We start from the raw sequence: 24,728 nt of genomic DNA on the forward strand, positions 1-24,728 counted from the left end.
TCTCTTCCACCCTAAGGTCAGATTTTTGACACGATGGGCTAATCACTGACAGACTTTGAACCTGCCACTCCTTGGAACACGTGAACATGTTAATATTTCTCCACAAGGATAAAGAAGAGACCATGTGGTGCAAGTTTGTATAATTCAGCTGTTTAGGACTATTTGTTAAGCCCTACTGGAGCTGGATTAGTTTTAAAATATTTTCAGTGATGGGCTTAGTAGAAGGAGAATGAAATAAAACATATGCCAGAGTGGTTGAACGAGCCCACTTTATAGGCCTTATGCTATTCTGTCTTTTATTAACTGGAGGTTTGTTTTTGTCGTTTGATTGTTTGGAACCATTTGGAACTGAAAACCTCTTAAAAGTTTAATTTAATCTCTTAGTATAATATATGTGACTTGGCAATGCAAAAATAGACTGCACCAAAGAATGCTACTTGCAAACTAGCACATATTCAACAAAGTTTGCCTTATTACAAAGGACAAGAACCAGAACCAGTTTACTCCGAGTAAAGCAAGGAAAATGTACTCTTTCCTACAGCTGTTAAACATGCCTACTTGCCTCTGACAGCATCTAGAAGGTGAGAGGAAGTTCTGAAAGACCATATGCACTTTGGGGAGCGGCTGCATTGTTTCCCCTTAGTTATCCTAGCTAACTAATCTTTTAAATCAATTGCAAGACTTTAATTATATGTTATATAGGCAGAAGTAAGCAAAACAGCTTAACATTATTGCTAAGAAGTCAAACATCTCACTGTAGCTGTATTATTGTCTTGAAATTGTCATTATAATGGAGAACTTGGATTGCTCAAGCAACAGAAACGACTCATCAGATGAAGAAGACAAGTTTTCTACTTACACAGCATCATAAAAGGAATAGAAATAATGATTTAATTCATTATTATCAATTAGCGTTCTGCACTCTTCTCTCCATGATCTGAAACTCCAATCCAGGTTTTACTATTGCTTTACAGAAGTGCTGTGTGAGAGTTTAGGTGGTAAAGTTTGAGGCTCTGGCTCGGCTCGGCGCTCCATGAATAAAGCCACTGTGAGGTCTAAAGTGAAAGACAGCATTCATGTCAGTGTTTATGTTTTCAAAATTTGGTATGCGTTTCTTTTTTCTGTGCCAAAACTCAGTGTAGGTTGGCACCCCATCTGGTACAAAAGAAAACTCACCAAGATACACAGAATATGTGACTTCAATAGACCGCAATTTTAAGTAACAAAAAAAATAAATATTTTGATATTTTTTGATAATTTTGTCCAGATTTACTGAATATTCAAATTGTCTAATTGTCCCAGCCCTAGACATAAAACACACAAGTTTTATGCTGTAATTGACATTTAATTGATAAGGCATTCAACCTCCACCCACCACACTGTGCTTTATGAACAGTAGGCATCATTAGTAAGCTGAAGTCATGAGTTGGCTGGATACTAATAGGGCTGGCTAACACGCTCATTGAATTACATTTAGTCTCATTAATATCCACCTCTTGTTACACATTTGTTTACAGCGAAATCAGCCTACTGTTACAGATTTCTTTACGCTACTATATTTACTCATTTCTTACACTGATGTGTCTGATATTTCTTGCATTATTTAAACATGCTCTCCATATAAAAGGCATACTGACTGAATCGAGGCACATACGGTCTGGCTTAGGTGTTTTTACACTGTAAAAAGATGGCAGAAGTTCATCTGAAGTGTTCTTGGGGCTTAAATTGATCAGAAACTTTGCTTTGTTCATATAACTTATTTACTTTAGTTTGCATTTATAGCTAGTTCAGTGCAACTCCGAAAAAACACTGCCTGTTCAATCAGCAATGTTATTTTCATTGTAGATTTTAAGGAAAACATAGAAACTAAATCTAAAACGAGGAGTGGTTTATTTCTGTCCACTAATTCATACCTTTTCCATGCCCAGCATACTGCATTGTGACAACTTCAAACTTCAGAGAAGAGCTGCAACAGTCAGTCAACATCAATTACAGAATTGATGTGTCCTTCAGTTCTCGAAAAAAATGTATGAGCCATGCGTTTATTCACCTACAGACAGCAGTGATAAAATAAATAAATAAATAAAATAATAAAACATTTCAATATTTATTGATTATTTTTCACAATATCCAATCATCCCAGCCCTAGATATAAAACACACAAGTATTATGCTGGAAATTAACCATAATAAAATAACCACGTGGCAGAAGGCTTTATCACATTTTTTTCAAGCTTTTATTTTCTGGCAGGGGTCAGCATTTGAGTCTATACAAGATACTAGATTATGGAGGTAATTGTTCAACTGGGAGTGGCTGCGGTAACCGCAGTGGTAAGTGTATTTGTAATTTGGCCAATCATCCAAACACCCTGTCTGCCAAATGACTTCTGTTCTATTACACCATTAAAAAAAAATCTATTGATGTACGTACACACACACACACACACACACACACACACACACACACACACACCCACACACACACACACACACAAAGCTAAACTGAGCTGAAAAAGGCTAGGATAGTGATGTTAGCTGAGGTAACACACCATCAGCATTTATCTGTTTACCCAAAAGACCAGCTGAGCAACAGCAATGAAAATCACAGACTATGAGCAGAAACATACCGTTCCAAGTTGTGGCGGGTGATGTCTGCAGGTTTCACACCCTTCCCAACGAACCGAACTGTCAGGCTTGGCTGATGTTCATCCTTAAATGAGGCTTAAGTTGGCTTCCTATTCACCAGCTTCTTAAATGAATCTTCTGCTCCACCTTAAATGCTACAGCTTGTACAGAGCCAGGACATAATTGTGGCACCATTTAAGGTGGAATGGAAAATTCTCAAAACAAGCTGGTGAACAGGAAGTAAACTTCAGCTCCCACATCTTTAGCAGGATCCCAGACAACTTCAAATTCAAAGTTGATAGTTTGCTCTGCACATTTCACTCCAAACAGCTTCTCAAACTCTGCACAATATCAAGCAGCTTTGCTCAGTGTGACACTGCAGAGAGGGGCAGTTCCAACTTTATTAGCATCACAACCCTCAAACTGCAACCTGTAACGAGCAATGCTGTGAGATCTACTTTTTGATGGTTAAAGCCAGATCATCTTAAATTGAAAGTCTGATAGTGAACTAGCAACTTTAATTTACTCTGTGCTGTTGTCGAGATCAAAAGCAAGCAGCTATTATAGGTAACATTAGCGACTAGCAAGCGCCAAGTAACCAGCATAGCTAACTAAATAGTATGACGAACTAACTATCCACACAGAGGATTAATTTTAATTTTCCTGCCTGTATCTATTCAGATATGTTGATATGATACACCATCATGGTGTCTTGCTGTAAAATAGTAAATCAGAGCAGAGCTCATCAAATTATTCATGAGCCCATCAAAAAAGAGAAAACAGCTTGTTGGGCATTTTTCACCAAAGTCACATACCTTCTATGCAGACATCAGAGAACAATTTAAAATGCTGAATATATGCACTCCATGGCATCCTTTAAAAAATGGTTTCAAATTTTTGGACGCTGCACAGCGCAACACGGCATGTCTGGCATGCGGTGGCCTTTAACTGAACCAGAATGAGATTTCTTTTTAATCTCTCCATCACACAAGCAATGAGATGAGAACTGCAGATGGCTATTCCCGCTTCAGACATCAAATTAAAACTCAATTAGAGTGTGGGAAAAAATGGAAAACGCTTATGCAGCATATCTGTATCTCAGAAACAGCTCAAGGTCACGATTTCTGTCACTGCACTTTCACTGCCTAACACAAAGGTAATCATGCCTTTACAGCCATTACATCAACAAAGATAACACACACACTCCACTGGCACCAAAGACGGGAAGGTCATGTGAACTTAATCACACTTCACACATTCGTGCTCACATACACAGCCGGACATGGCGCATGTGATGACAGAGTGAAGGAACTGATGACATACCAGACCCATAATGGAATGTAATAATAAGTTGCACAAATAGGTATGCAGTGCACTCCCACTGGAGGATGAGGTGATACTCTAAAAATGCATAAGAGATACAGACCAAATAAGGGTGTAAATCGCAAACCTTAATTACGAGTCTCAAGAAAATCTCAAATTTACCAAGTTTCGATTTGATTGATTATGTTAGGCTTGTCACATTTATACTTTTTAGCTGCTGATTAACATACTGTTTATCTTATGCTATATACCATACTGTATAAACTATTGCCATTAACAATTTGATTATTTTTTCTTCACTATATGCAATTATTACAATACAAGCCTATGTCACCAAAGCTTTTGTACCTAGTAGCTCCCAAGTGCTCAAATAAACAAACATTACTCATGTTAATAAATGTGGTTCCTCCTTTTTTCATTTACATGTATATGGATCAATCCAACTGAAGAAAACAGATTAAATTCTCATTCTGTTTGTTGCGACGTAAACATATGATTGTGAAACCTAATTGTATGTAAAGCTGTACTAGATATTATTATAACTGATTATGACAGATTATCACATTTGAAAATGAATGTAGTTGAATCAACCCTTTCAGATCAACGCAGTTTTGCAAGCCTAATCCCCACACTGTCCAACTGCTAACAGCCTAAGCTAACATACTGGTTGAAATTATCCAGCACTAAACAGGACAGAACAGTGTGGCCATTGTAGGCCTGTGTTTATACAGTGGAGGTCTGGGCTCACACGCTCACAAATCAGGAAAAAATGAAATAGAGTCCTGGCAAAAACACTTAGACATGACAGAGGTATTTTTACACTCACACAACCAATGGACACAAATGCACAATAATAGACTAAACAGGTGGAGGAAAAGACACACCAGTAAAGACAATACCGCTCAACCCAAAAATGCAACTCATTAGTTGACTGTCTCTGGTGTGTAAAGTCCTGAACTCCACCCACAATGCCTTTCACCTCAATCCCAACAGCAAAAAAAAACTTCCTCTGCCTGCTCTACACACAGCGGCCCTCATTCATGAAAGTTCTGGTCAAATCTGATCACGAAATGAGTGCATGCAAATTTCACAACTGTTTTATTATGGATCAGCTTCATCTTTGGAATTTCTGCAAGACCAAACTCATGTCCGATAGAAGTGGGAGCAAATTTGACCATAACAGTTTAAGAACCAAAAAAAAAGCTTAATTTAACTAAACAAAACTGTTACCAATAACATCTATAACACCAAGAATATAAATAAAAATGGAATATAACAATAATAATTACAATAATGTGGGCATTTAATATGTTATTTCACATTACACATCATTTGTTTATTTGACATTTTATTCTTCCTAGTAATTGTAATTTTAGCACTATGAAGTTTGGTCAGTAAGGTGTGCGCTCTCACTCCTCAACCTTTTTCTCCAAAACACAACCCTGAGGCTACGCTTAGCTTAATCTGGAGTTAGATTAGCAATATGTATAGCTGAAAGTTAAAAGAACTGAATGACATCAAACAACTGCCCAACATGTTGCTGTGAAACATACCTGAAAAGAACTCTATGAACATCTAGGTTAGCAATATGCATAGTTTAGATTAGCTTTGCTTAGGGCTAGGTTATCAATATTTACAGCTAGGGTTAGTTTAGCTTTGAGCTAGGTTAGAAAATGTATAGCTAGGGTTAGCATATCTTAGGGACAGGTTAGCGGTCTGTACAGCTAAGGCCAGATCAGCGTAGGGTTAGGTTAGCATAAAAGACTATCCGGTATAGCCTAACAATATGTACAGCATCCTGGGTATAAAGTACAGGGATATCTACAGTCACTTTAACCAAGGGTAATCAGAACTCAAGATGAACACAGCTCCATTCAAATGATGACACGCAACTAATACACATCAGTGAATGAAAGAAAACAATCTGAAATGCTTTTGCAATCTAGCTGACTATTGCTAAAGCTAATATGTGTTTCAGTGATTATCATCATACATGCTGTAAGTTATTAAACTAAACTAAAACTGTGAAATTTTCTCCTGGGTAAATAGCAATAGCTATTAAACAGCTTTGTGTTAGAAATATGAATGGGAAAGCTCAACATGGCATTTGTTCATGGAGAAAGTCCCACGCTTCAATAAAAAGAGTCAATCAGGTTGCTTGTTACGCCGTGAGCGGAGAGGGATCAATGATATTTATAGTGGCGCTAGAGGGGAAAAGTCCCCTCATTGTGGAGATCTGTGCAAGCACTTTCGCATTAGCCAGAAAAAAATGAAAAAACATGTTTTTTGTGCATTACTGAGCTAAATACCTTCAAACCAATTATGAGGTTTCTGTCAGACGTTATCGTTGGTTGAAATATGTTTTTAAAATGGTAAAATGACATTCAGTTTCAAGTATGTTTGTTTCTCCCCACTCAAAGAGAGAGAGGAGTCTGGCCCTGTACGGCTGGAAATAACTGCCCGGCGGCGTTGCAAAGATGGCCACTGAGTGAACAGACTTTCCTGTGAGGACTTTGCCTTTATTCTACATTGGCTAAGTTTACATGCAAAGATTTTTGCCAATCCGATTGAATACAATCCGATTACAGATTTAGACTGAGGTGTTTATATGCACACTATTCAACAATTTGATGGAAAATCTTCGTTTACATGCTCACTACAAGTAATCCGATGCAAAATGACGCGCATGCGTGAAGTAGCGCTTAGAGCAAACGTTACCATGACAGCGAACATTACGTAAGGTCCAGTCCGCGTGAGATGAGTTTCCAGTTGGCGTGCTGGAGTTTTTAATTGCTTTAAAATGAGGTAAGACTCAGGAAAACGTGCTTCACATGTACTTATAAAGGAAGTGGCGAAAGGAAGACGTCGTGTTCTGAGACTCATAAACTGGTCGTCCGTCCCACCGCCGTCTTTTAAAGCTCAGAGCCTAAACCTCGTCTCCTCTGCAGACCAGTTAATAAACTTTCGCCATGACGCAACGCACATGCGCAGAACATACTTACACGTTCCGATTGGGATGTAATCGGATTCAGGCGTTTACATGGCTATTATTCTTCTATTTAACGGATTATTTAGAGGTTTACCCACCTCGTTCAATCGGATAGAAATTGTATTCCGAATGGCCTCAATCGGACTAGACTATTCCGATTGAGGTGTTTACATGGACGTATTCTATTCCGATTGAGCTATTAGTCGGATTATAAACGGATTATCAGGCTGCATGTAAACGTGGCTATTGTCAGCCATGCCCTCTGCCTTGTGCCAATCCCTTCTGAAGAGAAACTGCAAGCTCCTGAGTTCTTAACTCCATCTGACATCTCAATTCAAACTAGCAATGAGCTTCTGTGACTCACTGCCATCATTTGGTTTTTAAACAAGACCTACTTTGCATCCACGCTTAATGTCTTATTGTGATTTACTAGATACATACATCATATAAGCTTCCCTGTGCACCCCATGCTAACAAACTGGAACATTTATTTGTATCGGGTCATCGTCTGTTGATTCTTCCTGAACACTGTACATTTAAAACATATTTTCCAAACAGCTCCTGAACTTCAACTGCTGCTTTGCATATCTAAAACAAGACAAGAGCTTTTCTGTGTTTTCTACTTCCTGTACTGTCCACACTGGCATACAGTTTCTAATGCTGTTGTTCCATTCACAAAATGGTCAGCTTCCAACATCAGGCCACTAAATGCCAGTATTTACCTGTTGTGATTATAGTTATTTTGCAATTCTGGGGTCCAGTCTGCTTTAACAGACTTCAATAGACTTCATGTTTCCCCAAACACAATCACAGCCTTCTGTATCCCTGCCCCACCCGCCAGAAAAGGCAAAACCACAGCTCTGAATCATCTGCAGCGTGACAGTGTTACCACAGAGAGGTGCCTATTTGTCAGACCCATAATTAGCTTTCCATTCATCTGTTGATGTACCAAATGTATAGCATATTCGGGATGCACTGATATGGGGATTTGGCCAATGCTGATATCCAGTATGTTGCATGTACAAATCTGCAGACACATAAACCTTTACAAAATATAAAAAATGAGCCTTAAAGGAGAAACATTACATTTATTTGTAAACGGCTGCAAATACAGTAAAGTGAATAAAATGCAGATATTCTGGCACAGCAGCCCAGCGTTACCTAACCATTCTGCTTTTCTGAAGGACGATCAATAAAGGCATGTCGGTTCAAAATATCCGTGTTTGTTAGCCTATAGCAAGACGGCCCAACCCTGCAATTTATGCAAGAGTTATGCTCTCATTGAGATTTCAGTTACATCCTAATTTGACACACCTGATCCATATAATCAAGGTTTTCGGGAACATATGAATACTAGAGCCTTCCATGCAGGGAGGTAGGAACTGTAGTTCATTAGATTGTAGATAAAACTATAGTTGACCACCGTGAGCAACAATCTTATTACTAAAAACTCTGTTTCAGGACAACAAAAAAGTGTTGAGAAAAAATAAAGTGTCAAAAAGAGAATTCCTCATCTATTCCTCTGCACACGTTAACATCCTTGCTGCTCCTTTTGTTGGCATTTTTTCCTCCAGCTCTCTAACAGCGTTCCAGATAGTGTTTTTCTCTTTTCCCATCTCAAAGTTGTATCTTCCTCTTTTGCATTCTTTTGGTCAGCTTCTCCGCTCAGACTCAGCAATGCACTATATTTAGTTAAGCAGGCTGTAAAGCCCAGATCAGGGTTTTTCTTTTTTAGCGGATTTGTGTTTGGATACACTCTTGGCATGGGATTTATAAATACATTCCAAATTGGACTACAGAGCTGTTCAGACCCTAAAGATGACCTCAGTAGATTAGATTTTTGCAAAATCAGATTAAAATATGAATTGCTAGCATGTAGCGGGACATTTTTTGTAACACTGAGAGGTAACCAGTGTCATTTGCGTAGTTACATGAGCTTTCAATAAATTTGATGAATATGTCGTTTCCTGAGTATTTTTTTAAATAACATTTTCACTTCTACTCAAGTCTATTTGTAGGAAAGTAATCTACTTTTTGCTAAGTTACATTTTACTGTTGCTCACACTGCCCACTTTGAAGCTGTGGAATATTATTTTAGACCAAAAAGAACAAAGGCTATCAAGTTCTCATGCTAAAAGATGCTGCATGTTTCACTATAGTTTTATAGGTTACTTAAGAAATTTTTGTTACTGGTACTTTATTATTTTACAAATTTTTACTATTTATATTTAGCAACATTACTTTTAAACTGTAAAATGTTAAAGGTTAAGTTAAAAATTCAAGGCAGCAGCTTTTTTTTCCCTTGAAAGAAGTTAACTTGAAAAAGTTGTGAAGGTGTTGGCCTCACTTTATTGCATTACACTGTACAGGAATATGGGTTTAGGCCACTCCGCAAACATCTTGTTGCCAATAAAAACATTAGCTCCTCTTTCTCTTTCTCCATTGCTCTGGTTTTTTGCAGTGATTGCAGGGCAGTTCCAGAGAAATCCCACTGCACACATGACCGGGCTTATCTACATACAGCCTCAGTGCACCGGCCTTTGTGTTTTAATTGCTCGCTAAACCATTCCAAAGCTGAGGGCGGCACTCAGAGCACCACACAGATATTCCATTGGAGATTAAACTACTGGGCAGAGTTTCAAGGGACGGAGGAATGGACATTGGACATTCTCTCTCTCTCTCTGTGCTGCAATAAGGCTGACTTTCTGTGTGAAATGTTTTTGGAGTTGCCACGACAAGGGAGGTTTTGGCTTCCCAAATGTTCTGTCATCATTGAAAATTATGTGAAGACTGCAATATTTATTGGAGTGTTTAGGGACACCGTTCATACAGTGACATTGCTAAGAATAAAGAAAGCAAACAGACACCAATTAGCATCACATCAATGGACTTTTGAGCACAAGTTAGCATAAGCTGTTTTTCACTATGCAAAAGTGAATGGTGTTTTTAAAATTCAGCCTCATCACACCATGTGCTGACCAAAGCTCTTTCAAAGCCAATACATTTTGTCCTAAAGTACTGCGCACATGTCAGAGACCACCCTTCATTAGACTTCCAGTCAAAACAGCCATTAAGTACAGCTTATTTAACTGTCAGGAAATATTTCCCTGGAGATTAGATGAGGCATTTCAACGGTGACAAGACCTCCAAAAGTTGATGTTGGCATTTTCTCGTTCCACCTTTAACGCACCATTTAAGGTGGCATGGAAAAATTCAAACAAGAAGCTGGTGAGTAAGAAGCTGACTTCAGCTTAATTCAGAGTCAAAAGGCATGAAAAGGGATGAGGATGCTGCTCCTGCTCGACAGATGGGTTACATTAACTTATTTTTGCTGTTTCACAGAACCATTAGGTTAGTACTGTTTTGTTATGTTTGCTGATGTTTGTGATAGCAACTGAATATGAAATATTTTCTCACTGGGATGTTTGGGTACTATTTGTCACTAAAATAGTAATTTAAAAGCCCATACCTTTCTAAGCAACACAAATTTCATAAAATTTACTGAACAAACCATTCCCTGACGACTCCTTTATTGCAATGATCTGTACATCAGACCCTGCAGAAATGGTGTTAACATCCCTAACTAAGTGAATAAATGGTCTGGTAATAATTTGAAAAGCTTTTCAAAACCAAGAATGTGATTAACTAGGCTCTAACGACTTAAGTTGGCAGGAAAGTATGAACTACACCGTTAGAAATAAAGGTTCTGTGCAGGTACATTTTTCATTCATCAAGGTACAAACAATGTAAACGTTCCCTCAAAGGTATGTCAGTGGTTTTAAGGTCCAACTGTGGACCTTAAATCTGTTTTTCCAAGGTGAAAAGTACATACTTACTCTTTTTCATAATCTAATGTTTTAAAATAGAACAGTAAAATAAAAATGCCTGGAGACAAGACGGGGTGTGTGGAGTCAATACAACTAAAACATAATTTCAGTGGGTTATGGCACAATTATGTTCTCTGACTAAAGGAACTGAGATGTACCCTTGAGGGTACAACCCCAGTGACAATTTCGTACCTTTTTTTCTGAGAGTGTACGACTAATTTGAAAGCACACATGCCCTCATTTTATTAACAAAATAACTGTTTCAGTGGAAGCTTCGCTCTAACTGGCTCAGCCACTGCTCCTGCAGGTTAAACCTGTGTAAGCTGTATTATAATTATATTAATATAGTACATTCTGACTGAAGGTGACACACCTGTACTGGTGTTTGTCTAAAAAAGAAAACCGGGATCTGTGGCCTTCAATAGGTTTGGATAATGTAAAATTACTGATAACCGATATTATCATGATCCAATTTCAGTTATTAAGTAGCACATGTGTGTTACAGAGCCTTACTCTATCTCAAGGGTGTCCAATCTTATCCACAAAGGGCCGGTGTGGCTGCAGGTTTTCCCTCAAAACAAGCTTCAGTCAGTTTAATCAGTTGGTTTCAGTCTTCAAACAGCTGATCAGGTGATCTCCTGCTTTGTTGGAGTGAAAACCTGCAGCCACACCGGCCCTCTGTGGATAAGATTGGATACCCCTGCTTTATAGCCTGCTTTTTTCCTGATGGTACTATCATAACCATATAATCACCAACTAGGGTAGCTTCTAATATTATTTAACAACTTATAATGATCATTATTATCTGCACAGATGGCAATTAACACTGCTAACATCCAGTGATCCTCTGCATTTGTCTGGTTGAAAACCAAAACATTGGCAAATTGGAGCCCAGCACTGCCAGACTGAAAATGGATGGTACAGTCTTTAAAGTATGGATGTGTGTAGCTAATTAGTACAAACAATTGGTGGTTTGTGTATATAGCCTATAATTAAGTGCTACTGTATACTTTTTACAATTTTAATGAACCACAGATTAGAACGATGATATAAAGAAGATGATTTAATATTTAAAAATAAATAAAATCATGTGGCAAGCGAAAGATAGCAAAAGAGCATTAATTTGCATAAAATCGGCAGTTATTTAAATTATTTCAGTATTTCATAACATCAATTACTGGCCCAAGGCTAGCAAGGAATATGGCCTTAATCCATAACCGGATGGGAGAAACAGCACTATAGACCCTGAGACCCCATTTAAACTACACTCCTACTAACCTGACACATCAGACACCACACATGCCCAGAAAGTGTTGTCCAGACGATTCACATATCCATGCTCCACCCACAAAAACGTTCGTTCATAGCTACTGTTGTGAAGTTGGGTAAGCTTTATAGAAAGCTGGTAAAATTTCCTTCCAACATGTGTGAAAGGGCACACAATTACGACAGATCAGGTGTAGTTCTTGTATCTACCTTATAGCTACAGCAAGCTTCCTGACTTCAGAGACTTTTAAATAACCAAACTGAATTTAATCATCCAGCACAAGGCAGCACATTATCATGTTTTCTGCTTTTGGCGCAGTGTTGGTAGATTATGGCAGTACATTGAGCAAAACTGTCAACAAATCTCTTAGAGTAACTTCAGCCATGCTACTGCAAATAACGGTGTAGACTATGGCAATAACTTAGCCAGTTTTCGATGTTAAAACAGCTGAAGCTGGTGAACTTTTTGCTTAGCCTATTAATCAGATATATATCCCTAAACACCTTGATCATCCATCACCATTCACAGGGATGAGTGATGTGGTGAAAATATCTAACGGCAATTTCCAGCCCTGTATTATATGTTCAATTCCATTTGTGATTAGTTTCTATAAATCAAAGTTCAGGTCTGTGTTTTTGGCCATCAAGACTAGCATATTTACCTTTTCTGGCTTTAGGTTTAAGTGCTGAACATAGTCAGTTAGTTGTGGTTGTGTTGCCATAGGCTATAGTGAAAACTGAAGCTCCTGTGATGTGAAAACTGCACTCTTTCAAATAGTAATTTTATATATAAATGACTACTATTTCAGCCCTAACCTGGGCCCACATGCATAAAGCTTTTCAGAGTGCTGATCTAGAATCAGATTCTTTGGTTATTTACAGTGACCTTACTTACAGGACTCTAAGGAGCTTGATGAATAAGGGCTCAGATCTATTCCGACATATTTTACATTCTTACAAAGTAAATATCATTTGAAATGAATAATTTCTCATTACGTTGAATGGGATTTTGCCAACGTCCTGTAAAGCTCGCCCAACTTTGCAACAAGAAAGAAAGCTTTTATATGGATAGGTCAATCCCACCATTCCAAAAATGTCCAAGAAAAACCAGGGAACAACACAGACTTCCAACTGAACGTTAAAAATGGAAGGCAGCCTTCACTTCGGCTTTAAAACTAGTGACTTTTACAGGAAAAACAAACATACACAGTCTGAACCAGACACACAGTGTACAACACTCTACTACAGAGGAAAAAGAGGAATGAGAGGAAGAGGAAAAAAGCCAGGGAGGAAATGAGTCACCGGGGCAGGGAAGAGGGATGGAGGATGGACGGACATGAGGGGAGAGCGTTCATCCAGAAAAAAGAAGTGAAGGAGTCCAGCGATCCACAGGTTGCTAACCAATAGGTGATATTTAGCTCTAAAAAAGAAAGTGATTAATGCTTTTGCTGAGAGAATCTTTACGTGGCATGCTTTTCTACTTTTCATGCTCTTATCAAGATCAAAAAATGGACGAGTCGTTAGGACGGAAAGCCACCGCCAACACTCCAAAGGTACAAAAAAAACCTATATTTTATCATCCATGAGGTTACATGAAGAAACATGAACACACCTCCATCCTAAAAACAAAGCATAGAGGGGGTTCTGTAGTTTGTGAAAGGCAACACAGTGTTGCAACTGCCCTAATCTGCTGAATCTGAGATAATGAGCGTTTATATGCCACGTCTTTAACTGTGTGTGACCCACAGCTGAGACAAAGTGTCATTTATTTCTTCTTATTACAGCCCTAGAAATATAAAAGGGTGGCAGCTGAGGTCAACTTAGTTTTATTGCAGCCTTTTATTACATAATCTGGCAAAGGCATTCGGAGGAAGGGACAGAAGGACGTACTGTAAGCATTTTTATGAAGTGAGAGCTAAATAATGATGTGCTTTCTAACTCTGGCTTATCTGTGAGGTTACATTGCTGCACTTACTACGCAGTAAACCGACATGGGACCAGTAAATAGTACGCAAAACAGGCGAGGTTAAACTTGGCTTCCTTTTCGAATTTCCCCGTTCCACCTTAAATGCTGCATGCGCCAGAATGTAACTGCTGCACAATTTAAGGTGGAACGGGAAAATTCGAACAAGATGCTGTCGAACGAGACGACTTTAGCTTCGCGTAAAACAACTGTTCAATGTCCATGGACAGGTTTTTCAACTATATATACTACAATGATATTCTTCATAGTTTAAATATCATTTTTGACACTCTTTACTAGCTTGCTAGCTAACTCACCTTAGCTCCTGAGGAACTGGCGAAGTCGGTCTGACTGAATGAAAAACTTACACGCCTCCACACAGAACGATAAGATATTATCGCTAAATCAGCTTTTTTTGACACAACACGTCAATTTTATAGCCCAGCCTGTGGTAAAAAGTGGCGTTAGACCGTGTTATGTGCCAAGGAAGTGGCTAGTAAGTTAACTACGAAACGAAAGACAAGCCGGCTAAAACGTTAGCTCGACAGGAACCTGTTAACGTTACAGAGCAAGTAACGTTCACCGAACCACATTTACACATCTTAAAACTTTCTACACCCAAGTTTTTACAATTTGCGAAACAACATAAGCAGTTTGGTGTCAAACCTGTGGAAAGGTGATGGAGTCGTGAATTCATGTCCTCTTTTCTGGCCCTGGTTGTTGTGTCCCGTTCGGCTGCTGTGTGTGTGTGTCTGTGCGCCGCGGGGGAAAAGCTTCTCCATAACAACCAGAGCGGGGAGGAACCGGCGGGGCGACTCCAGAGCGACCCGCCAGGGGGCGCCAGCAGAGCGGTAAAAATGCATGTCCAAAAGTTTGCAGACACCTGCTCATACAGTGTTTCTTCTATAATCAAGAGTATTAAAAGGTGCTGTGTGTCAGATTTAATGGCATCTAGAGGTGAGGTTGCAGATTCCAACCAACTGAATACCCCTCCCTCACCCCTTTCTTACTAAGCGTGTAGGACAGTTGTTAGAAAAAGCCATTTTGTCCCATTTCAACAAAAATCTAACCACCTTGGGAGCCACAACACTTCCATGTCCATTTTTCTTAAAAAACATTTCACCATCTTGGCTGTAAATATGTTTCAGTATGTGCTAATGTTCTAGTATAGGCTAAAAATATAATATAAACAAAAACGCAGACTTACTTATGGCTCAGCTACAGCCGTTTTTCTTGCGTCTCAGGCAGGAAACTTTTCCGCAAAAGTAGTTTCTTGTAAAATGTCCCTCGACGTTTAACTTTTTACAAGGCTGAAGTCAGCTTCTCATTCGCCAGCTTCTTGTTCGAATTTTCCTGTTCCACCTTAAATGGTGCCTAAGGCGCCAGAATGTAACTGCTGAACAATTTAAGGTGGAACGGGACAATTCAAACAAGAAGCTGGCGAACGAGAAGCTGACTTCAGCTTTGCAACTTTTTAGTGTTTGACAGTTTCTCATTGCAGATTAAACGTATCAGGAAACCAGCTGCAGTGCTTATAGATGCAAATAAGTCTGTCCATGTATCTCAAATTGATCAATGTTTGTCTTAAATCTTTCTCTTTGCCATTTCGTTCAGTATTAACTAGGCGTGATTGTTGTCTGTGTTGCTGTGTGCATGCCAACCTTCAGCGTTTAAGACCATTTATTGTTAAAACTGTGTTGGCATGATCAGCAGAGCTTTAATTTTTACTGCAAAGGAGGATTGTTTTATTTTTACCCAAAAATCTAATGTGGCTCTGGAGCTGCATGTTGTCGACCCTGGGTGTAGGAGAACCTACATTGGCTGTCAGGTTTTTGCTTCTTTCACAATGAGAATTCACCCTCCTTTCCTTTGCTAAATAAAAGTAATGATCCTCTACTTGTCAAAACTTGGGTTTTCAAACTTCCCACAACACAAATGTTTAGCCAGCACCGGCAGCAACCACTGATTCTTCTTCTTTCCATGTCTTCCAACCAGTGCTACAGCGCCACCAAATTCAACGTAACCATGCTAAAAACACTCTTGAGACAGTGTTTCATTTGTCCTGTCTGGGCTACTGTAGAAACATGGTGGCACAACATGGCAGCCTCTTTTGGAAGAGGCCTCGCTCCATATGTAGATATGAAGGGCTCATTCTAAGCTGATGAAAACACATTTGTAGTTACAGGTGATTATACAGTCATGAAAACATGGCTTTGTATAATATATTCCAGTTCTGCTAATAGATACCCCAATCTTACACATTGCACCTTTAATAGAGGGTTTGTCCCCCCTGTGCTTCACTAACAGCCTCTCCTCTTCTGGTAAGGCTGTTGGAACATTGCTGTAGGAATTTGATTGCATTCAGCCATCATTAGTGGGGTCTGGTACTTACGTTGGATTAATAGCTCTGGATTACAAATGGTATCAGAGTGATCTGGCAGTGAGGAAGAGTTCAGAGGGTTTTGCCAGGCAAATATGAGGGGCTGAGGGTGACAATGAAGAGATCCACCAGAGAGTGACCCCAGGGTGATTCACCAGGGAGCAACACTGGATCTATATGCCACGGGGAGACACTGAAGAGAGCTCCCAACAGTGTGGTGAGGGAATAGGGGGAGGGATTGGGACACCAGTGCGAAGGGTGACTCCTGAATGATATGCCAGGGGGCAACTCCAGAGTGATCCGCCACAGGGTGACTCCAGAATCAACTACCAACAGCAGTTCCCACCAGGAAACAACACCAGAGCGATCTGTAAGGCAGTGACTCTAAAGCAATCTGGCAGGGGGCAACTGCAGAGCAAACGACTCCTGCCAGGGTGCAACTCTAGAGAAATCTTACTGGTGGCAACACTGGAGTGATCTGCCAGAGAGCAACTTCAGAGTGATCGAACGGTGTGACACCAGAGCGATCCACCAGGTGGGGCAAACTAGAGCAATTTATGATCTGGCAGAGTGCACTCCAGAGTGATCTGACTCCGGAGTGATCTGCAAAGAGTAACACCAAAGCGATCTGCAAGGGAGCTGACATGGGGCAACTCCTGCCAGGGGGCGACATAAGTTAAATCTGGAGGTGCCAGTGGTTCAAAATCTGCATCAGAATTAACATACAGACATTTTAAAAAATGTCTTTTAATGCATTTTGCCTGCTGTGTTTTGTTTTTAGTTTTTTCCTCTTTTTTTAGGTAAATGATAAAGATTGGAATGAAGACATTAAAATAATCAAAGTGTATCATTTTATGATTCTCGTTTTAGTTTTTCTGTATGTACTTGATTGAACTAACCAACAACAAACAATCAAAAAAACAAGTTCGAGGGTTGTTTAGTAAAAGCAGCAGTTATATGTGGAACCATGAGAACTCATATGATCTTATGCATACTGAAATGTTTTTCGCCTCAATGGTTCTTGAAAGAATGATTTGAAAATGGTTCTAGGGCTGGGCAATATCACAACAAAAGTAATACAACATAAATTAGGGCACAATTTTTTTCTGGTGTATTTAATGCATAGAAATCACTTACACTGTGGACGCTGGAAACATGTCCCCGCCTCTTTTTACGTCCCAATATTGTCCCCTCAACTTTTTGTAAAAAAAACTGTAAACAACAGCTCCTAGCACAAAGTTTCTAAACACTTCTAAACACTTTTTAAAAATATTGTGGCTTTGGTGTAGAAGAATATGTGGAAAACACTGCGCATACAGGCAAATGCTCTTTTATTTTTTTGCATGTCAAGCTTTACATACCATTTCCTTACAGCCACGTATCATAAAGACCAGTTAGAAATTTTATTTTGTTTTATTTTATATGTTACACTCCTTGAGTGTAATGTATCCATCTTTGAGTTTGTTTTCCTGCAGAGGATGTGTTCATTTATTTTCACTTAGAAAATCAACAAAACGTAATTTTACCAGGGGTAGACTTATACACCAGGGTTCTTTTGACTGTATAATATATTGTCAGTACAGGCAGATTTAGACCAACTATAGACAACCAGTAAACAACTACAACAAGCATTGTACAGTAACAGTACAAATAGCAAATAAAGAGCAAATACTTTGTTCAAGTAAAAGTGCTGTAAACCTTTGAGTAAAGTTAAAGTACAACATCAAATTTACATTAAAAGAAAAAAACTACAGTATAAAACCAAGTAGTTCCCTGAAAGATCATTCATATATATGCAATTTTTTAAAATGATGGTTTGAGTTACTATTGCTTGAATTATCAAGATTCATGATGAAAGATTCTTTAATGCCGCTCAACAGTGTTAGAGCTGTTTGGATTCAGCTCTATGTGTGTATGGATTTACAGTAAACAATGAACAGTGCTGTTAAAATGATAAAGTGCAGGTAGAAGACAGGAGGTGCAAACAGAAGAAGACATTGGTAACACCATGCATTTATATGTAATGACTGAAAGATGTCTAAGTGTAATGTAGAAGGGGAACTGTTTGTAAAATTGTTGTAGCTAGTTGTCGATAGTTTTTTTTTTTAAATCTTAATGGGGTTTATACTGTAATTCCAGGTGGTTACTAGGGAGTGGCTGAGCCATTGCTGTGTTGTGAGCTCAGTGTAAGAGATGTACTCTGTAAAATCATCTGTAGTGGTTAGATCTGTATTTTCTCAACATTTCACTACTCTTTGCTGTAGTACAAAAACGGCAAACGCTGTACAAAAATCGTACATGTGATCGTTCACATAAGCCATACAATCATGCATCATTCTAGCTTTGTCCAGCTAATTTGATTGCTGCTCCTGACTGAGTTAAGCAAAAATAGCAGGAGATGTCCAGATGCCACAGGACGATGTCCAGCCCAACCCCAGGACGCTGATAACCCTTTAATCTGGAGATTACTGAAGCACGTTGCTCTGTCCCTGCAGTGACATTCTGCAGAAAGACACTGGAAATGAAACGTCCTGTTTTACAGTCTTAAGGGTCTTTTACCTCAGGATTAGCAAAAGATGCCATATTTGGTCTCAGGTTAGTTTTGCTTTTTCTTTAAAATCGGTAGTTTGGCAAAAAATCCTCCCTTACCTCAAAAAAGCCAATCAACCAAGACAAATTTGGTGTTGAAATTTGCTGCTATAGTTTACACTGGAGCTTCAAGGCTAATATAGCTAACATGTAACAGAAGCTTTTAGCCAACAGTTAGCATCATGCTAACTGCATGTCTAAACTATCACAAATTTACCTCAGACCATGTTGAGTTTAAAGTCCAGGGAACACTGTAAATGTAAAAAAAATATGTGGATGAGTGTCACATTAAGCATCTAGCGAAGTTTGAATGAAAAACAGGACAGAAATATAATAAAACAGATTTATCTGTGACACGTGATTGACAGCCCTCAGCCCTGCTACACCACTGAAGCAGAATTAAACACAACAGCGCAAGTGGGCACAAATGAGTAAAACAGCTTACAGGTCGTGCTGTAGACCCCACTATGACCGCAGCTTAAATTAAATTAAAAGCCTTATCTGGCAAAGTTTTAAAGACAGTGAGGCTGAATAGACGGACGAACAGATGTTCTTGCTAGCTCAGTTATGCTTGCTATATTAGCTTTTGTTCATTGTTAGCTTTCTCTCGGTAAGTTTCTCTGCCTTGAACAGAGCAAAGGAGACTGTGGTGAACACAGTCTTAAAGCTGTGTGGGCTGGACAACCCACATCAGCTGTGTGATTGGGACGGATACTGCTTATATATGTACTGCCCAAGATTAGTAAGGCCCAGTTTAGATCAAGAAAGAATAATGTTGGCAAAATACATTGGCCATTTCGTGGGCATTGGAAAGTTATTCACAAGACATAGTTTGTACATGTTTTTTTAAGATTTTATGCCCTCAAGAGCAAGATGGACTTATTTTAAATGAAAACATGGATTTAGAGTCCCTGAGGCTTTGGGTAATATCAATTAGACTTGCTTTGGTAGTTTCTGTATGTATGATATATGTATGATGTATGTATAATGTATGATACTGTTAACGACAAAAAATGGACAAAATGCAGGTTACTTTTAGGTTACTGCTACTTTTAGCTAAGTACTCTTGTCCGTTTTTATGGACAGCATCTGATAGAGGGTCAGAGGCCAGTGTGGGATGGTTTAGGCATGCTATTTGCATGATGCTAATTGTCCAGATATAAGCTTTCTTGCTAGCTACATTAGCCTTGTAAAGCTTAGGATATGAACATGCAAAGCCGAATCAAAGTACAGAGAGACGTTTTCAAGTACAATAGTGCTGTCGTAGTCAAGGCAATTAATAAATTAGCACATGTAATACAGTGTAATACATGTAATATTTCTGCCATCACACATTCTAGCCAGAGCACTGTCTTATGTTAGACCCAGATTAATATCGGATTCATATCAGAATCAGTATTGCTTGCATGCAGTGCATGGATTTCAAAATGATGTTTCGGATATATTTATTGTGGATAAAGGGCCAAAACGACAAAACAAAATGCAAATAAAGAAGGTACACTCTGGGTGAAAAGGGTTCTATATAGTTTTGATAGAGAGTTTGTTAACATTAACAGTAGTGGAATCCCTTTAAGGTGCTAAATAGAACCATTTTTAAAAAGGTTCTTTACATGTTTTTTATAAACCATTGCCTTTATTAAAGAAGCCTTGAAGAATCATTTTGTGTATAAATGTATTTTATACTATTACACTGTATTTTGTTACTAAAACACCTAAAAAAAAACAATTTTAAAAAGGAAAATTAAAAACGTAATAAGGTATATATAATATAAAATCATGTTCTATGTTTGAGGAGAGTGGTAAAATGCAACAAATCTCAACTGAACCTAGAATCACTTTTATGAGTAGAAATTCCAAAACTCTGCATACAAATAAAGCCAGCGTCTTGGCCTGCAAGCTTATTTCTACCTCCATTGTCTACAGAGGAATAGCACTTCTTGGTTAAGAGTCTGGCTTTGATGGGCTAGAGGACGATCAAGGCTCCGATCATGTCTGCTTGCACTAAAAGAAAAGCTAAGAATAGATTTGGGACAACAGCAAACAATATAGGCCTCATTCTGCTGCTCTCAGCAGGACCTACAGACCTTTCACCTTTATGTCTCAACATCTACGGGGGGCTTGTTCAGCTGAGCTGGGCTTAATGGATAAGACCAGCCGACACCATGTGTGTGTGTGTGTGTGTGTGTGTGTGTGTGTGTGCGCCAGCCATTCCTATTACATCCTTCATTCACATTACAGAAAAAACGCACTGGCTTCTGGTGGCACGACTGATTTTCATGTCTTCAGCTAATCATTAATGTGTAGTAAAGATATTTTACAGTGTGATATTTTTTCATACACACATAATAACTACAGCAATGAAGTTTCATTAAAGGGCCCATATCATAATAAACTCAATGTTTCTCGCTTTCTAGAAATAAAAGGTGTGATATAGTACGTAAACACTATTAAAGTTTAAACACAGTTCATGTATTGAAATAAAACTGCAAAAACAGCCTGTTTTAAATTCACTGTTTCCGTGATGTCACAAAAACCATCACATTTACATCTACCTATTCAGCCTATAGCACTTTAGCCCCTGCCATTCACATTGAAGTTATAAGGAGTGTTTCAGCCTGGACTGCTTTTTGAATGAGGTGTTATACAAAGCAGCCAATCAAAACAGAACTCATTTACATATATCAGTCTTAAAGGCCCAGTGACAAAAACAACCTGTTTAAGAGTTTGGAAAATAGTCATGTTAAAATAAATTATGATTATTTTTGGTGCATAAAACCACACATGGCATAAATCAACCTCAAAGAAACAAACAATATATATATATATATATATATATATATATATGTGTGTGTGTGTGTGTGTGTATGGCAATATTTGCACAGACTATTTAATCATAGCCATTACTTCAGCTGCTTTTTACCCTTTTCTGTATTTTAATATTTTACTCTAATGATAAAACCTTATTCTCTGTTCATTTTGCTTATTTGTTATTGTTTGCTATCCGGTGTCGACCAGAGGAGGATGGGTTCCCCTTTGAGTCTTGGTTCCTCTCAAGGTTACTTTCTCTTGCTTCTTCTTTGACTTTGACTTTTTTGATCTTGATATGGGTCCTTTAAATAATACATCGGTAACAGCAAAAAGTTACTAAATGATATATAATATACTTTAATTATTTACATTACTTTCTGGCTAGGTACCTGCCTTGACATTTGATTGCCACTTTTCAAATACGAGACAGGTAGAGAAAGTGTTGAGTGTGTTGCCCGATCTACCATTTAAGAATCATCTTTGTGCTAAGATGCTTTTGGGAAAGCCAGTCCTGGATGTTATTTAATTATAACTTCATTCTCAATGATATACAGCTTTCTCAGTCATTCAGGAATCATCTACAGCTCTATATTATGGGTCTATATTAATGAAAAAGAGTGAAAATAAGTTAACATCTTCTACGGAGAACATGGTTGTGCACATTTTAATGCACATTATTGTTCATTTGCAGAATTTACCATCTTGGAAAATATTTTATATTCTATGTGTTTATTTTTTTAATATGGTAAAGGACCCATATCCTACATAGTTGTTGTATTTTACATACATACATACATACCATAAGAAATAAAATAAATAAATGAAAAAACAAAACAAAACACAAATGTTAACACAAAGCTTAACAGGGAACTCCACCTATTTTTCAAAAAAATCTACAACATTAGATGTTTAAGATGTAAACAAAGTAATTCAGAGTGGCTTGGTGTGAAATGCTCCGTTCTAGAGAAACTTGCAGAGTAAAAATTATTCACAGTGGTGGTGATAGGAAACAGACGTCCACCTCTAAGAACTCCCACACAGAAAGTTATTCTTGGTTGGATATATGTTGCCGGATGTATAAGACTTACATCCAGTACATACAGGACATTGTAAGGCAAAATAGTCCCCAAAGAAAACTTTTTTTTTCTGATTTATGACTGTTTTACCATCATCAACATTACATATAAAAACGACTCGTGTAGGTTCACTGGTGGTTCTGGATAGTAAATAAAATGGCAATATTGTGAAAATTTGTGACTCCTGAGGGGTATTTCACAAAGCAGGTTTTATTCAGTTAGCCAGATAACTTAAGCCCAAAGATGAGGATTTCCCAATAGCAATGTCCTTCAGCTCTTTTCCCATTGGACAGGCTTGACTCTGGGCTTAAACTGAGAAAGCCTGCTTTGGAAAATAAGCCCCTGGTTCCCTTTACTACCACTGTAAAGAATCAGTTAAGTTTCTCTACAAATGAACCGTTTCGCATCAAACCACTCTGAACGACTTTTTACATCTCAATGACTGAATAATTAAGAAATTTTGAAAAAAAATGGTGGAATTCCCCGTTACGAAAAACACATAAAAACAGACGGTAAAATGCACATTTATCCTCACTTGTCCCCAATGCGGTGAACCGTTGAGTTGTTTGGACCAATCAGAGCTTTAGTTTTGAGTCTAATTAGCGTGTTACAGGTGGGGGGCGTGGCCACTCAATCACCCATTCACAGCGTTCACTAACATTATACCAAACAATATCGAGGAACGTCATCGTTAGTAGCGTCTTTTCATCGGTTTTAAAGTGACAGTTGTCATTTTTCCAGTCGAGCCAGACTGTGAAGACGTTTTTCAGGTAACTTTTTATAAGAACGTCAGCAAAAAGGTCAAATTGTCGTGTAAAAATGTACCTTTTACATTGGAGGCCGAAGTTGGCTTCATATTCGAATTTGCCGTTCCACCTTAAATGGTGCAGCAATTACGTTATGGCGCCATTTAAGGTGGAACGGAAAATTCGAATAGGAAGCTAACTCCAGCGTCGTCCTCTGTGTAAGTAAACTAGTCTACTTTCCCCGTGAAAGGAGCCGTTTGTCTAGAGTAGTTAGCTCGTAATTTCTCACACAGACTAATTCTTCTGTAAAGCTCATCGACCCCGTTCCTTTATTAAACCTCGGGCTGAAACAACCCAAACAATTCAAATCTTCTGCCACTCAGCTCAACCCGGGCATCCAGCCGCCTGTCGTCTCCCAAGGCGATTCACTCTCCAATCCCGAAGCCCCTGAGGCGATAAGGTGTAGTTTTCAATCGTCCCTATTGTGTTTTTTTCTGCCATGTAAAACTGGACCCCCTGGGTTGCGGGGTCGTCGGCTAGGCAGCTAATCCAACTTGTTTTCACTGTCTCGCTGAGAGGTAAGGGCCCACCGCATTAACACTGCATTATCGAGCACAATGGCAGCGATCTTCACCCGAGAAGTCCAAGGCCTGTCATGCATATTCTGGAATATCTACCTCAGTGTGGCTCCCAGTCCACCTACTGCAGTCTCCTCTGTAGAGTGGCTTTGTCCTGCTCTAACACCCTGATCTACCCTACAGTCTTAAAAAAGATTCATCAAGGGTTCTTTAGTACATTCCTTAAATAGGTGGTGCTCCTGGGGTTCTTTAGGAAAACGGAATGGTTCTGTTTAGAGTTCAATATAGAACCTTTTCATGCTTAAATGGTTGTTTGTATGGTGAAGTGGTTCTAAAGATTGATGAGGAATTTGTTGTGTATGGTTCTGTATAGCACCAAAAAGAGTTCTTTTGTTGGTATGATGTCAAGCTTGTAACAATAGAAGAACGCTTTTTGGTGCTAGGGTCCTGAACAAGTTAAATATGAACTGGTTCTATATAGACTGCATGGTCTAAACAGAACCATTCCATTTAACTGTAGAACTCTTCAAGAGTGTGAAGACAATGGTTTTATATAAAA

General features: G+C 38.6%; 1 protein-coding gene across 1 annotated transcript in view; it reads right to left on the reverse strand.

Annotated features, from left to right (window-relative positions):
• The window catches only part of ppp1r16a (protein phosphatase 1, regulatory subunit 16A), a 48,634-nt gene extending 33,870 nt beyond the window's left edge, over positions 1–14,764 (reverse strand). The window contains 1 exon segment of the mRNA XM_036572123.1: positions 14,659–14,764. The gene's annotated coding sequence lies outside the window, so the exon portion shown is untranslated.
• Between the last annotated feature and the right edge of the window lie 9,964 nt (positions 14,765–24,728).

Source organism: Colossoma macropomum, unplaced genomic scaffold, assembly GCF_904425465.1.
Source record: "Colossoma macropomum unplaced genomic scaffold, Colossoma_macropomum, whole genome shotgun sequence".
NCBI lineage: Eukaryota > Metazoa > Chordata > Actinopteri > Characiformes > Serrasalmidae > Colossoma > Colossoma macropomum.